Below are 14044 nucleotides of genomic sequence, written 5' to 3' on the forward strand. Positions count from 1 at the left end.
TTGTGTCTTAACAGATGTCCTATCATCCTATTCTTACTCCTTGTCGGTGTTTTCCACATATTCCTTTTCTTTCTGACTCTGCGCAGAACCTCCTCATTCCTTACCCTACCAGTCTACTTAATTTTCAACGTTTGTATGTAGCACCACATCTCAAATGCTTCGATTCTCTTCTGTTCCGGTTTTCCCACAGTCTTTGTTTCACTACCATACAATGCGGTGCTCCAGACGTACAATCTCAGAAATTTATTCCTCAAATAAGGCCTATGTTAGATAATAGTAGACTTCTCTTGGCCAGGAATGCCATTTTTTCCAGTTCTGGTCTGCTTTTGATGTCCTCCTTGCTCCGTCCGTCATTGGTTATTTTGCTGCCGAGGTAGCAGAAGTCCTTAACTTCATTTACTCCATGACCATCAATCCTGATGTTTAATTTCTCGATGTTCTCATTACTTTGGTCCTTCTTCGATTTACTCTCAGTTCATATTCTGTACTCATTAGACTGTTCATTCCATTCAGGAGATCATGTAATTCTTCTTCACGTTCACTCAGAATATAAATGTCATCAGCGAATCGTATAATTGATATTCTTTCACCTTGAATTTTAATTCCACTTCTGAACCTTTTTTTTATTTCCATCATTGCTTCTTCGATATACAGATTGAATTGTAGGGGCGAAAGACTGCATCCCTGTTTTATGCCCTTTTTAATCCATGCACTTATTCCACTCTTATTATTCCCTCTTGGTTCTTGTAAATATTATATATTGTCTCTCCTTATAGCTTACTCTTATTTTTCTCAGAATGTTGAACATCTTGCACCATTTTACATTGCCGAACGCTTTTTCCAGGTCGATAAATCCTATGAACGTGTCATGATTTTTCTTTGCTCTTGCTTCCATTATCAACCACAACGTCAGAATTCCCTCTCTGGCGCCTTTACCTTCCCTAAAGCCAAACTGATCTTCATCTAGCACATCTTCAACTTTCTTTTCCATTCTTCTGTGTACTATTATTGTAAGCAGCGTGGAAGCATGAGCTGTTAAGCTGATGGTGCGATAATTGTCGCACTTGTCAGCTCTTGCATGCATTGGAATTGTGTGGATGATGTTTCTCCGAAAGACAGACGGCATTTCGCCAATGTGAATAGTCGTTTTGTTGCAACTTCGCGCAATAATTTAGGAATTCTGATGGAATGTTATCTATCCATTCTGCCTTAGTTGATCTTAAGTCCTCCAAAGCTCTCTTAAATTCTGATTCTAGTACTAGATCCCTTATCTCTTCTAAATTGACTCCTGTTTCTTCTTCTATTACATCAGACAAATCTTTCTCGTCATACAGGCCTTCAAAGTACTCTTTCCACCTATCCGCTCTCTCCTCTGAATTCAACAGTGGGATTCCCGTTGCACTCTAAATGTTACTATCCTTGCTTTTCATTTCACCGAAGGGTGTTTTGATTTTCTTATATGCTGAGTCAGTCCTTCCGACAATTATTTTTTTTCCGATTTCGTCACATTTTTCATTTACCAATTTCGTCTTAGCTTCTTGCCCTTCCTATTTTTTCATTCCTAAGCTACTGGTGTTTTTGTATTCCTGAATTTCCCTGAACATTTTTGTACCTGCTTCTTTCATCGATCAATTGAAGTATTTCTTCTGTTACCCGTGGTTTCTTCGCATTTAACTTCTTAGAAGCTGTGTTTTTCCTTCCAACTTCTGTGACTGCCCTTTTTAGAGATGTCCACTTCTCTTCAACTGTACTGCTTACTGACTTACTCCTTATTGCTGTATCTATAGCCTTGTAAAACTTCAAGCATATCTCTTCATCCTTTAATAGTTCTGTATCCCATTCTTTGCGTTTTGGTTCTTCCTGACTAATCTCTTAAATTTCTGCCTACTCTTCATCACTACCACATTGTGATCTGAGTCTCCAAATGCGCATGGGTACGTCTTACAATCTAGTATCTGATTTCTCTGTCTGACAATGACGTAATCTAACTGAAATCTTCCTGTGTCTGCCAGTCTTTTCGAAGTATACTTCCTACGCTAATGATTCTTGAACAGAATGTGATTTTAGAACAGTACATTCTCTATTAAGTGCTAAAATTTTTCAGAATCCGCTACCAACCCCAAACTTGTCCGTAAATCTGTTTTCTGTTCTATCCCAAACTAACACCTTCGAATCTCTGATGAGTATCAGATTGAGATCGCCCATTACGTACTGAAATTACTCGTTCTTTATCCACATATGTTCTGTCTCTCTCTCTTTCCATCTTCTGCTTGTGACGTCAGTATGTATACCTGAACTATTGGTTAATAATCATCTGTTGTATAGATAATAAAAAATTCACCCTTTTTGCAACTGATTGTTTTATTTGTGTCTACCAAATATATTTCGCCTATTCATGTTAGACGTCGTCAGTGTTCTATAATATAAAGAAAATTATTTATTTAGTTTTTTTCCATTTTGTGTAATTTTTGCTCATATATGTATTTAAGAGTACATATTTACATACTGAAGAGTACAGATACCTAGGAGTAAAACATACACAAAATGGTAAACAACGAGTGAATTATAATTAAAGAATAAATACTGGAACACGAACTATTGGAACATTAAATGGGATAGTAGTCATTCATTACACATCCATTTTCAAAATATGTGTAATTGAATAATTTTCTTTATATTGTAGACCATTGACGATGCATGAATATGTGAAATACGTATATATATATATATATATATATATATATATATATATATATATATATATATATATATATATATATATATATTGCTGCTTCGAAATACTTTGTGACCTGCCATTTACAACCTTCTTTATTTAAATCAAGATGATTTTATATTGCTCTGTGACTCTTAATCCTGTATCTGTTTTTTCTTCTGCGTTTCACATAGACTGAAGCTGGGTGTCGGCATTACTGATTACTCACATAATATTCACGTATCTTGATTTTTTATAACTTTTCTTAGCAGTTTTGAGTAGTTTTTGTAATGTGCGACTTCTACAGGGTCTTTACTTATTTTTGCCAACTGACATGTTTCCCATTTCCTTTCGCGAGATACTTTAATTTCTCTAGTGGTCCATGTTTTTTAGATGTCTGTTTTTTGATTAGATTATGCATCGTCTCTTGTAAACTATTCCTAAAAACAATTGTCCTAGAGTCATTAATTATTCTGATTTTCAATTAAGGGAATCTGTACTGTAAGACATTATCTTTTTTATCCTAACTAACTGTACGTGATAATCAGTGAGAGCATTTATTACTCAGTATGCAGGTATTCTCTTGCTTTCAGTTACATCAAAGATAAAATTATCAATGAAAGTTCTCTTGTCTATATTCAGTCGTATTGGAAAGTTGATTACCGAGATCAAATTGCAGGATGCTATCAGAATACTTTAGAAAATCTACATTGAAATGATCACAGACTGTTAACTACTTGTTGTCTCACAGATAGCATAGTAAAGAATTCATAACCCTTATAAATCAGTTCAAAATTTCACAGTTACAATTGAAAATAAAATATTTCTCAGTATCAGTTCACAAGCACACAATTCCGTGTGCCAATATTTACAAAAGATACTTATTCCAATGTTTGAATCCTGAAACAGTTCAGCACCACACTTGCCGAGAAGGCTTGTAGCTGCACGAGTTCGATCTGATCAGCCTTTTTAAACGTCATAATATATTTCATAGAATTTGTCTAGCAGACATGTAATTGTTTACCCTTTTGGATGAATATTTTTCGTACTCAGAACCGCAGGAACATTCTCAAACTTCTGGTTTCTTTCAGTAACCCGCTTCTGCTTTTTGAAGCTCAAATGTACGTCCACCATCTTGAGAGCGATCTCCTGCCTCTGACTGAGTTTTGGAGCTGGGTCAGCGAGTCTATTTCCAAGTATTGAAAAATTATAAAATACTTTTCTCTCAGAAACTTAAACTGATAGGTAGAAAAACATTTTTTATGACAGATCAAAATGGTTATGCATTATTTGATCCACCCTGCATTTTACTTTCAGTTTTACTTTTAGTACTGCGTCTACAGTAAATATCAAAAATCGTTCCCTTGTTCTGTTACTGGAACATTGCTACGTGTCTTTCTTTTTTCATTTTGGATTGCTGAACTTCATATGTCGTAGTCTAGATTTCTTGATAACATTTTGTGCTTTTTAAGTTTTCTCTGCAACCTGTCAAAGTACAGTACAGCTGAAAATTCACTGAGAACTGAAGCTTCTCTTGGTCATAGCACTTTGTGTGCTTTTTGAAACAGTACTTGATAGTTGCTCGGTCAACTTCTTCTTCTGTTAACTCTTTTCTTTCGTTCGGGAGCATTTCATTAATATTTACATCCTAGGCCTCCAAACATTCTCTACATCTATCTGACATTTAATTTTTCGCATTTTGTTGTGACATATGATTTTATTCCGAAGTAGAGCTCAAATCTCTTAACAAGGTGGTGTAGGATTTCGTGTTATTCCTCACATGAGAAACGTTTCATTGTGTACACGTTTTTGATCCATCATCTCTTCTGATTGCCATAATTTTCTTTACTTTTAATGTCACAGATGTTCTATTGTATTTATACGGCGCAACTTATTACCATCACAATATAATGAATTTCGACGCGTCCGTATCCTTTAGCCCGCGAGTACCTATAAATACGCAAACCCTTCGGTCCAGCTATTAGAATTTGTGCACTTTGTCAATCGCGTTGAAAAGTAGTATGGTAGTGTCAAACGTTAAACATAATCAGGAAACGAGAGTTTATTTTCTGAACAGAGTATATGAGAGGTTACAGAATGGGGAAAAGCTTAATTAAAGGACATTTGGCATACCAGCAGTGTCGAAAACATGTAATTAAACGATGTCTGAAAACTATAATAAGATATACATTTCAAAAGAAGCTAAAACAACAAAACAGACAATAAAGGATTTTGTTACTTCTTGCATATACGGTCGTTCGAAGCCTTAATGTGTTTTGAGAAAAAGATTTTAATTTTTAGTCGATTTCGTAACTAAAACGAAGTTTTTTTTTGCAAAATATTGCAACCCTCCTTTCTGGGGATTAAATGAAAAGGGAACCACTGCCTTGTGGTGGAGGATAAACACCAAAGGCTAAGGGAGACAACCCCAACAGAAAATCCTTCCTTGCGTTAGGCCTAGCAAGCCAGTAGGAAAGTGTTCATATATTGCTTTCAAAACACAGGCGAGCCTCGGAACGAACCACTCAGGATTTGACCCCACTGCTTCTTCAAGTACTGGTGCAAATGATGGGAGACCTGATGATATTCATCAGTACAAGAAGATGAAACCAACTGGACTAAAAAATAAACTAAATATTGGCACCCTTAATATGTTAACCCTCAATGGAAAAATGGAAGAAATGACAGATGTACTAACAGAGAGGAAGTTAGATATATTGGGATTAAGCGAAACAAAGTGGAAGGGAAAAGGCGAGAAGAATTTGAGAGGAGGAGGAAAACTGTACTGGAGTGGGAATAACAGGTCTGGAAGAAATGGTGTGGCAGTGATGGTGAATAAGAATGTACAAAGCTGTATTGAAAATGTGAGATATGTATCAGACAGGACCATAATCTTGAACCTGAGATTCCAAAAAGAAACACTAAAAGTAATCCAGATTTATGCACCTCAAGTGGGATGTAGTGAAGAAGAGAAGATGGACTTTGAAAATGTGTTAGAAAACCATATATAGAGTGCTAATATAGTGATGGGAGATTTTAATGCACATGTAGGCAAAGACAGAAAGGGATTTGAGCAAGTATTGGGATGTTTTCGATATGGAGGCAGAAATGAAGAAGGGGAAAGACTCCTGGATTTGTGCCAGAGGAATGGAATGAAAATAGCTAACAGCTGGTTTATGAAGAGAGAAAGTCATGTTATCACCAGATATAGTTGGGATGGAAGAAAAAAGAGTGTAATTGATTATATTCTAGTAGATAAGCAATGGGGAGAGAAAGTAACAAATGTGAAGGTAATTCCAAGTGTGAGTGCAGATGGAGACCATAGATTACTGTTGGGACAATGGAAAATGAATCAGTGTGTGAAAAATAGAAAACAGAAGATAGTGATGAGGATACGGGATTGGAAATTGAAGGAGAGTGAATGTGCTGAGAAGTACAGAGAATTAATAACACAAAAATTTCCAAAAGATTTTTTTTGCGATGTAGGAAAAGAATGGAGTTTATTCAAAGACACTTTAGTGAAAGCAGCACAAAAAGTGTGTGGCAGAACATCTGGAAAGGAAAAAGTAAGACAGACAAGTTGGTGGGATGATACCACAATCCAAGCAGTTAGAAGAAAAAATGGTGCATGGAGAAAATGGTGAAAAACTAAAAATGACGAAGACCATAAAAGATATATAGAGGAAAAGAAGAAGTGCAAAGAAATAGTGGAAACAGCAAAGAAAAAGGCATGGGAAGAGTTTACAAAAAAAACTTGAAGAAGACGTGAAGAGCAATAAGAAAATGTTCTATAAAATGATGAAAAATAAAAGGAAGGCTTCTGAAGTACCAGTAAAGATGGAAACAGAGGACCATACCATTATTGAAGATCCAGGGAATATAAAAGATCTCTGGAAAGAACATTTTAAGAAGCTGTTAAACGCTGAGGAGCAAGTACATGAGGAAGCAACAAATAATGGAAAAATTGAGAGAAGTTAGGAAGCAGAATTAGGACAAATTACACTGGAAGAAATGGAAAAATCTGTGAAGAAGATGAATGGGGGGAAAGCCCCAGGACCTGATGAAGTATCAGTGGACATGATAAGAGCAGCAGGTCCAGTGGGAATGCAGTGACTGTATAGAGTACTATCAAGCGTGTGGAGAAATAGTAAAATAGCTTACGACTGGAGAATAGGAGACATTGTTCCCATCTTCAAGAAAGGCAATAAAAGACTTTGTAAAAACTACAGAGGAATAACCCTCATGAGTCATACAGCCAAGATTTTTGAAAGAATTTTACTAAATCGAATAAGTGAAAAGATAGAAAAGGAGCTGAGTGAAGAACAGCATGGGTTTAAGAGAGGAAGGAGCACGATCGACCTGATATTTTCTATCCGTCAACTGATGGAAAAAAGTTGGGAGTATAACAAAAGAGTGCTAATGGTTTTTATAGACATAGAAAAGGCATATGACTCAGTTGACAGGGAAAGTCTGTGGGAAGAACTGAAGAAGATAGATATAGAAGATGGATACATTAATGTTATAAAGACAATGTACAGAGGCCACAATTGCAGAATTAGAACACCATTGGGGAACTCTGAATACTTCGAAATAAGACAAGGGCTTAAGCAAGGAAGTATTCTATCTCCTGCGCTTTTTAATGTTGTGATGGAGGGAATGAATAGGGCAGTTAAAGATATAGTAAAAGAAAAAGACAAAAAGATGATTTTTGCAGATGATATGGTAATATGAGGTGATAAAGAGGTAGATGTACAGTTACAGCTTGATGCGTGGAAGGAAATAATGAAAAGGTATGGATTAAAAATAAATAAAGATAAAAGTGAAGTAATGGTATTTGGAAGAGAGAAAGGAATCAATGGAAATATTACCTTGAATGGAGAACCCCTCAAAGTGGTAGAAAGTTTCACTTATTTAGGGAGTGAAATATCTAGGGATGGAAGAATAACTAACGAAATTAATAGGAGATTACAGAAGGGAGGCAATTTCTACCAAACAATAAAACATCTGATTTGGAATAATGAGGTTTCAGAAATAGCAAAACTCCTTATGTATAAGAATTATTACGTCCCTATTGTCACCTATGGTGGAGAAACATGGACAATGACACAAAGGGACTGGAGCAGACTGTAAGCAGGGGAAATGAAATTTCTCAGAGCAGTTAAAGGAAAAACAAGAATTGACAGAGTAAGGAATGTAGAGATTAGAAAGGACCTCAAACAAGAAAGTATGAGAGAAGAAATTGAAGAAAGAGATTAAGATAGTATGGGCATGTTAAGAGGATGCATGGTCAGAGACTCCCCAAAATTATGGAAGAAATGAAGATGTATGGGAAAAGACCTAGAGGGCGCCCAAGAACACGGTGGAAAATGGGAGTGAGAATATCTGTTGAAAGGAGAGGTGTGACTTGGCAGAAAGTGGAGGAAGAAAAGAGGTGGGAGGACCGAGCCAAATGGAGAGGACTCATCAGCACCCAGACCCGGCAGTAGTTGGAGCGGGATTCGGATATAGATAGATTGCTACCTTTAGCTGCCACACTATTTTGTGACGGAGTAGTACTTTGTCTAGGGGGCTCTAGATGCCATGCAAGAGAAGAAACTGTGTGGGATTCTAGGAATGGTCCTTGATGGCTAATGTCCACACTTTTATCGGAGGCACGCAGACCCGCGATCCCTCGCTGGCCGGTTCATGCTGAGGATATTTTCACATGCGCGAAATTTGTCCACCTGAGCAGCTCGATCTTGATGAGCTTGAAGGGGGAGTCTGAACAGATTAGTCCTCTGAAAAGTCACACATGTAGTTGAAGTACCTCGTCTCTATACCTCTGGAAATCAACAATATTGTTCCGATCGTCAAACAATTTACGGTCACTCATCAAGCATGACAACTCCCCACTGTAGCAACTGTGTACTTTGGCATCATAAACTCGGGTAACTTGTCATCGAGGAAGAAGGTTTTTCTCGCACTGAAGAATATAGAAAGGGTCATATGTAATATCCTCTCAAGATCTCTTCTGAATAGCTCTTCAGACGCTTACTGCCAGATTAAAACTGTGTGCCATATCGCAAGTCGAACCTGCGACTTATGCCTTTCGCAGACAAGTGCTCTACCGACTGACTATCCAAGTACAACACACGACCCGCTTACAAAGTTTTATTGCTGCAAATACCTCATCTCCTACATTCCAAAGGTCACCCTCGAAAGGCAAAGGTCCCAGGTTCGCGTCTCTATCTGGAACACAGTTTTAATCTACCAGAAAGTTTGAAATCAGTGCACACTCTGCTGCAGAATGAAAATTTATCCTGGAAACTCTTTAGAAAAGTTGAGCATGCAGAAAAAAGTACGTTTAACCATTTATGGAGCGTAGCATCAATAACCATAGTTCGGAAGCAACAGTAATGTTCACAAATAGCATACTAGAAAGAGAAGTAACTAAATATAATAACACGTTATCTTTATCTCAGACTTAGTGCAGCTCAGAAAGGAATGATTTATTCAGTCACAAAACCGTTGACCATCTACACACTGATGGAAATAATTAAAAATATAATAAATTAATTGCAAATATTAATTGAAATCAATTCTGTTTGGTATCTACTGTACTCCATAAGAGATTTTTTTAAAATTTGCTATACATTCTACTTACACTGGATGCCGTAATATGTAACTGACTCATTCCACAACATAGCGAGATGTCAGAATTATGACCTATGCAACATGCAATCAACTAAACACAGTTGTCATGTATTTCACCCAGAACACATCAACTTATGGCCCTGCAGAACAATCGTGATGTATTAAGTATTCCAGGAACCAAAGCAGTTTTTTGTTCACTGGGCTACAGTTTCACCTCTTTATCACATTGTCTGCGTTTCACGTCCTTACTGTAGCACTGGCAGGCCTAGACTGCAGTCTGAGCAGGGTTCAATGGACAACGACGTGCCATTTCTAGACGTTAGGTAGCGGCTAGCTAGCGGTGCCACTAGTGGCTCCAGTGACCCACCTGGCATTCAGTCGTATGGACCCCGTTAGCCAATGGCAGCTAATGGCGCCACTGAGCTGCCAGTGGCGAAACCGTAACCGGGCATGCAGGAAATGGAACCTCTTAGCCGAGGGCGACTAGTGGCGCCACTGATGACGACACAGGTAGCGCCGTTAGTTACCCTGGGCTAGTCAGGCTTCCGGAACACGTGAGATGTTTGTTATAAGTCATTACAAGCCGATCAAGAGTAACTGTATCACAACAAGACCGACATCTAGGATTAGTCCAAAAACGATATTCACAAACATTTGAATGCAACTGTCAGCATAGCTTAGAAGCTATAGCGAATTACAAAAAAATGAAAATTAGGTTTCAGCGTCCTGTCGGGAACTACATCATCAGAGCAGAGCATGTGCTGGGACTGGCGAGGGACAGGGAATCAGCTGTAAACTTTTGAAAGGAACCATCCCGGCCTCTGAGCTAACCACGGAAAACCTCAACTTGGGAATTCGAACCACATTCTCCAGAGAACGAGTTCACTGTCTTACTAGGTAATAAATGCAACACATTTTTTAAATTCACGAGGAATTTATTGAAGAGATTTGTCAGTAACAGAATTAACTGAATATACGAGCTTAAGGTCTACAACACAACGTCTCACATCTAGATATTAAACTGAGAACAGCTACACTCATTTCCTGCTCTGTGTTAATTTTTGTACGATATTTACTATTACAGCGACCACTGAAATCTCAGTCTTGCATAGATAATATGCTGCAGAAGAAATTTGTGTTCGTTAAGCTATATGAGCAATAGGTATCCATCTTTTACTGCTATTCAAAAACTACCAAGTTCCAAGCTGTCAAGTTCTGTCCCAGGACTGCTCAAGAATTTCTTCTTCTAAAAACGTAAATTCAAATGAAACCTGGCTCCAAATGGGTCTTGAATCATTGCGAATTTATCGGTATTTTCTGCTTGAAACTATATTTCAATGTAGGGAGCCTACTTGATAAGCTAGCAGATTTAGTATTGCCAGAAAGATTAACTTCATTGGAGATAACAAACTGGTACAACAGGAGAAAACAACCATTTAAGCAACCATTTCTTCTTCATAGTTGTAATTTTCTTCTGTAAGCTGAAATCTCAGCTACTTTTAAAATGCGTATCTTCAAGAGAGAGAGAGAGATTCAACGCATTTAATTTTTCAGAGAAATCGCGCAAGTATTGTAGTTTGAATAAAGAATATGCATGTTTTTTTTTCTTCTTCACCAAAGGTGTACATTTCTTGTCGTTTTTGGAACGTGCGAGAAAATACAGTACCACAAGAGAGGCATCGAAAATGACATCAGTACAACACAGATGTGTTTTCGTCTCTTATATCCTCACACCATTTTTTTAATGTACCGTTCCTCAAGCGGTAAAAACATAACCTTGTAGTATCACTTTGTTATCTATCTATCTGTGTGTGTGTGTGTGTGTGTGTGTGTGTGTGTGTGTGTGTGTGTGTGTCTGATTGTCCGACGGTTAAAAACCATTTTCCTTAGGAATGGCTATACGTATCAAGTTAAAATTTACGTCGCACCAAGGCCTATACTCAATTAGGGGCGTGAAAACTTGAAGCTCTATGTTAATGCAATCAGAAGACATGGCCGTTTATGTCATATATTTAGATACTCGAAAACTTGCTCATCAAAAGCTGTACGGTACTTCTCGTTGACCTAGAATCATGAAATTTGGAAAGAAGCATAGGAAAAGTCCAAAAATTGTTAATTTTTAATTATGTCAGACGAAAAAAAACTTTTTGTCATTTGTTATCAGTCTGTCTTCCCATCCGTCTGCTAAGACCCCTTTTTCTCGGGAGCGGATAGAGGTATCCAGATGAAATTTATGTCACATAGTAAGGTCTCTGATTCCTTGGCTATACAATGAAAGTTAGCTTCTGCGTTAAAGGAATAAAAAGATAGGGCCATGTACGTCACATATTTACATTCTCGCAGACTCGCACATCAAAACCTATAGTGTACTTCCCGTCGGTTTAGAATAATGAAATTGGGCAGTAAGCACGGTTTTACTGTACAAGTAAAGGAAACAATCCGGAAACTGTGAATTTGTAATTACATCGCACGAAAAAACACTTTGTCTTCCGTCATGCGACTGTCTGTCTGTCCCTCCGTCTGTAAAGATCCCCTTTTTTCAGGAACGGGTAGGCATATCAAGTTGAAATTTATGTCATATACGAAGGCCTATGGTCCCTTGGTGATTTATTAAAAGTTAGTTTCTAACGCAATGGAAGAAAAAGATACGGTCTTTTATGTCATATATTTTGATACTCTTAAATCACTTATTAAAATCTATAGGGTACTTCGCGTTGACGTAGAATCATGAAATTTGGTAAGAAGCTAGGTCTCAAGCAGAAGTAAAGGTAAAAAAATCAGAAAACTGCTAATTTGTAATTATGTCACACGAAAAAGTATTCAAACTTTAATTTTAAATATCCTCTTGGAATCCCTAGAACCGCTACATTACCAGTATCAACATCAATAACACGCAAAAATAATTGTGATTCTTGATTCTCAGAATGGATGAACTAACTACAGGGTGTTTCAAAAATGACCGGTATATTTGAAACGGCAATAAAAACTAAACGAGCACCGATAGAAATACACCGTTTGTTGCAATATGCTTGGGACAATAGTACATTTTCAGGCGGACAAACTTTCGAAATTAAAGAAGTTACAATTTTCAACAACAGATGGTGCTGCAAGTGATGTGAAAGATATAGAAGACAACGCAGTCTGTGGGTGCGCCATTCTGTACGTCGTCTCTCTGCTGTAAGCGTGTGCTGTTCACAACGTGCAAGTGTGCTGTGGACAACATGTTTTATTCCTTAGAATAGAGGATTTTTCTGGTGTTAGAATTCCACTGCCTAGAACACAGTGTTGTTGCAACAAGACGAAGTTTTCAACGGAGGTTTAATGTAACCAAAGGACCGAAAAGCGATACAATAAAGGATCTGTTTGAAAAATTTCAGCGGACTGGGAACGTAACGGATGAACGTGCTGGAAAGGTAGGGCGACTGCGTACGGCAACCACAGAGGGCAACGCGCAGCTAGTGCAGCAGGTGATCCAACAGCGTCCTCGGGTTTCCGTTCGCCGTTTTGCAGCTGCGGTCGAAATGACGCCAACGTCCTCGTATCGACTCATGCGCCAGAGTTTACACCTCTATCCATACAAAATTCAAACACGTCAACCCCTCAGCGCCGCTACCATTGCTGCACGAGAGACATTCGCTAACGATATAGTGCACAGGATTGATGACGGCGATATGCATGTGGGCAGCATTTGGTTTACTGACGAAGCTTATTTTTACCTGGACAGCTTCGTCAATAAACAGAACTGGCGCATATGGGGAACCGAAAAGCCCCATGTTGCAGTCCCATCGTCCCTGCATTCTCAAAAAGTACTGGTCTGGGCCGCCATTTCTTCCAAAGGAATCATTGGTTCATTTTTCAGATCATCAGCTCTCGCCAACTAGAATCCGGACTCATCTGAGCAGGGCACGGTTTTCCAGTCGTCTAGAGTCCAACCGATACGGACACGAGCCCAGGGAAGGCGCCGCAGGCGACGTCGTGCTGTTAGCAAAGACTCCCATCGGTCAGCTGCTGCCATGGCCAATTAACTTCACATTTCGCCGCACTGTGCTAACGGGTATGTTCGGCGTACGTCACACATTGATTTCTACGGTTATTTCAGTGAGTGTCCTTGTCTGTTAGCTCTGACTGATCTACGCAAACACGCTATCTGGACATTCTTCGTGAATTTGTGGCGGTACAAACTGCCTTAGACGACACTGCGAACATCTCGTGGTTTATGCAAGATGGTGCCCGGCCACATCGCATGGCCGACGTCTTTAATTTCCTGAATGAATATTTCGGTGATCGTGTGATTGCTTTGGGCTATCCGAAACATACAGGAGGCGGCGTGGAGTGGCCTCCCTATTCTCCAGACACGAACCCCTGTGACTTCTTTCTGTGGGGACACTTGAAAGATCAGCTGTACCGCCAGAATCCAGAAACAATTGAACAGCTGAAGCAGTACATCTCATCTGCATGTGAAGCCATTCCGCCAGACACGTTGTCAAAGGTTCCGGGTAATTTCATTCAGAGACTACGCCACATTAATGCTACGCATGGTGGATATGTGGAAAATATCGTACTATAGAGTTTCCCAGACCGCAGCGCCATCTGTTGTTGACAATTGCTAACTACTGTAATTTCGAAAGTTTGTCTGCCTGAAAATGTACTGTTGTCCCAAGCATATTGCAACAAACGGTGTATTTCTGTCACTGCTCG

This window comes from Schistocerca gregaria, chromosome 2 (assembly GCF_023897955.1).
Source record: "Schistocerca gregaria isolate iqSchGreg1 chromosome 2, iqSchGreg1.2, whole genome shotgun sequence".
NCBI lineage: Eukaryota > Metazoa > Arthropoda > Insecta > Orthoptera > Acrididae > Schistocerca > Schistocerca gregaria.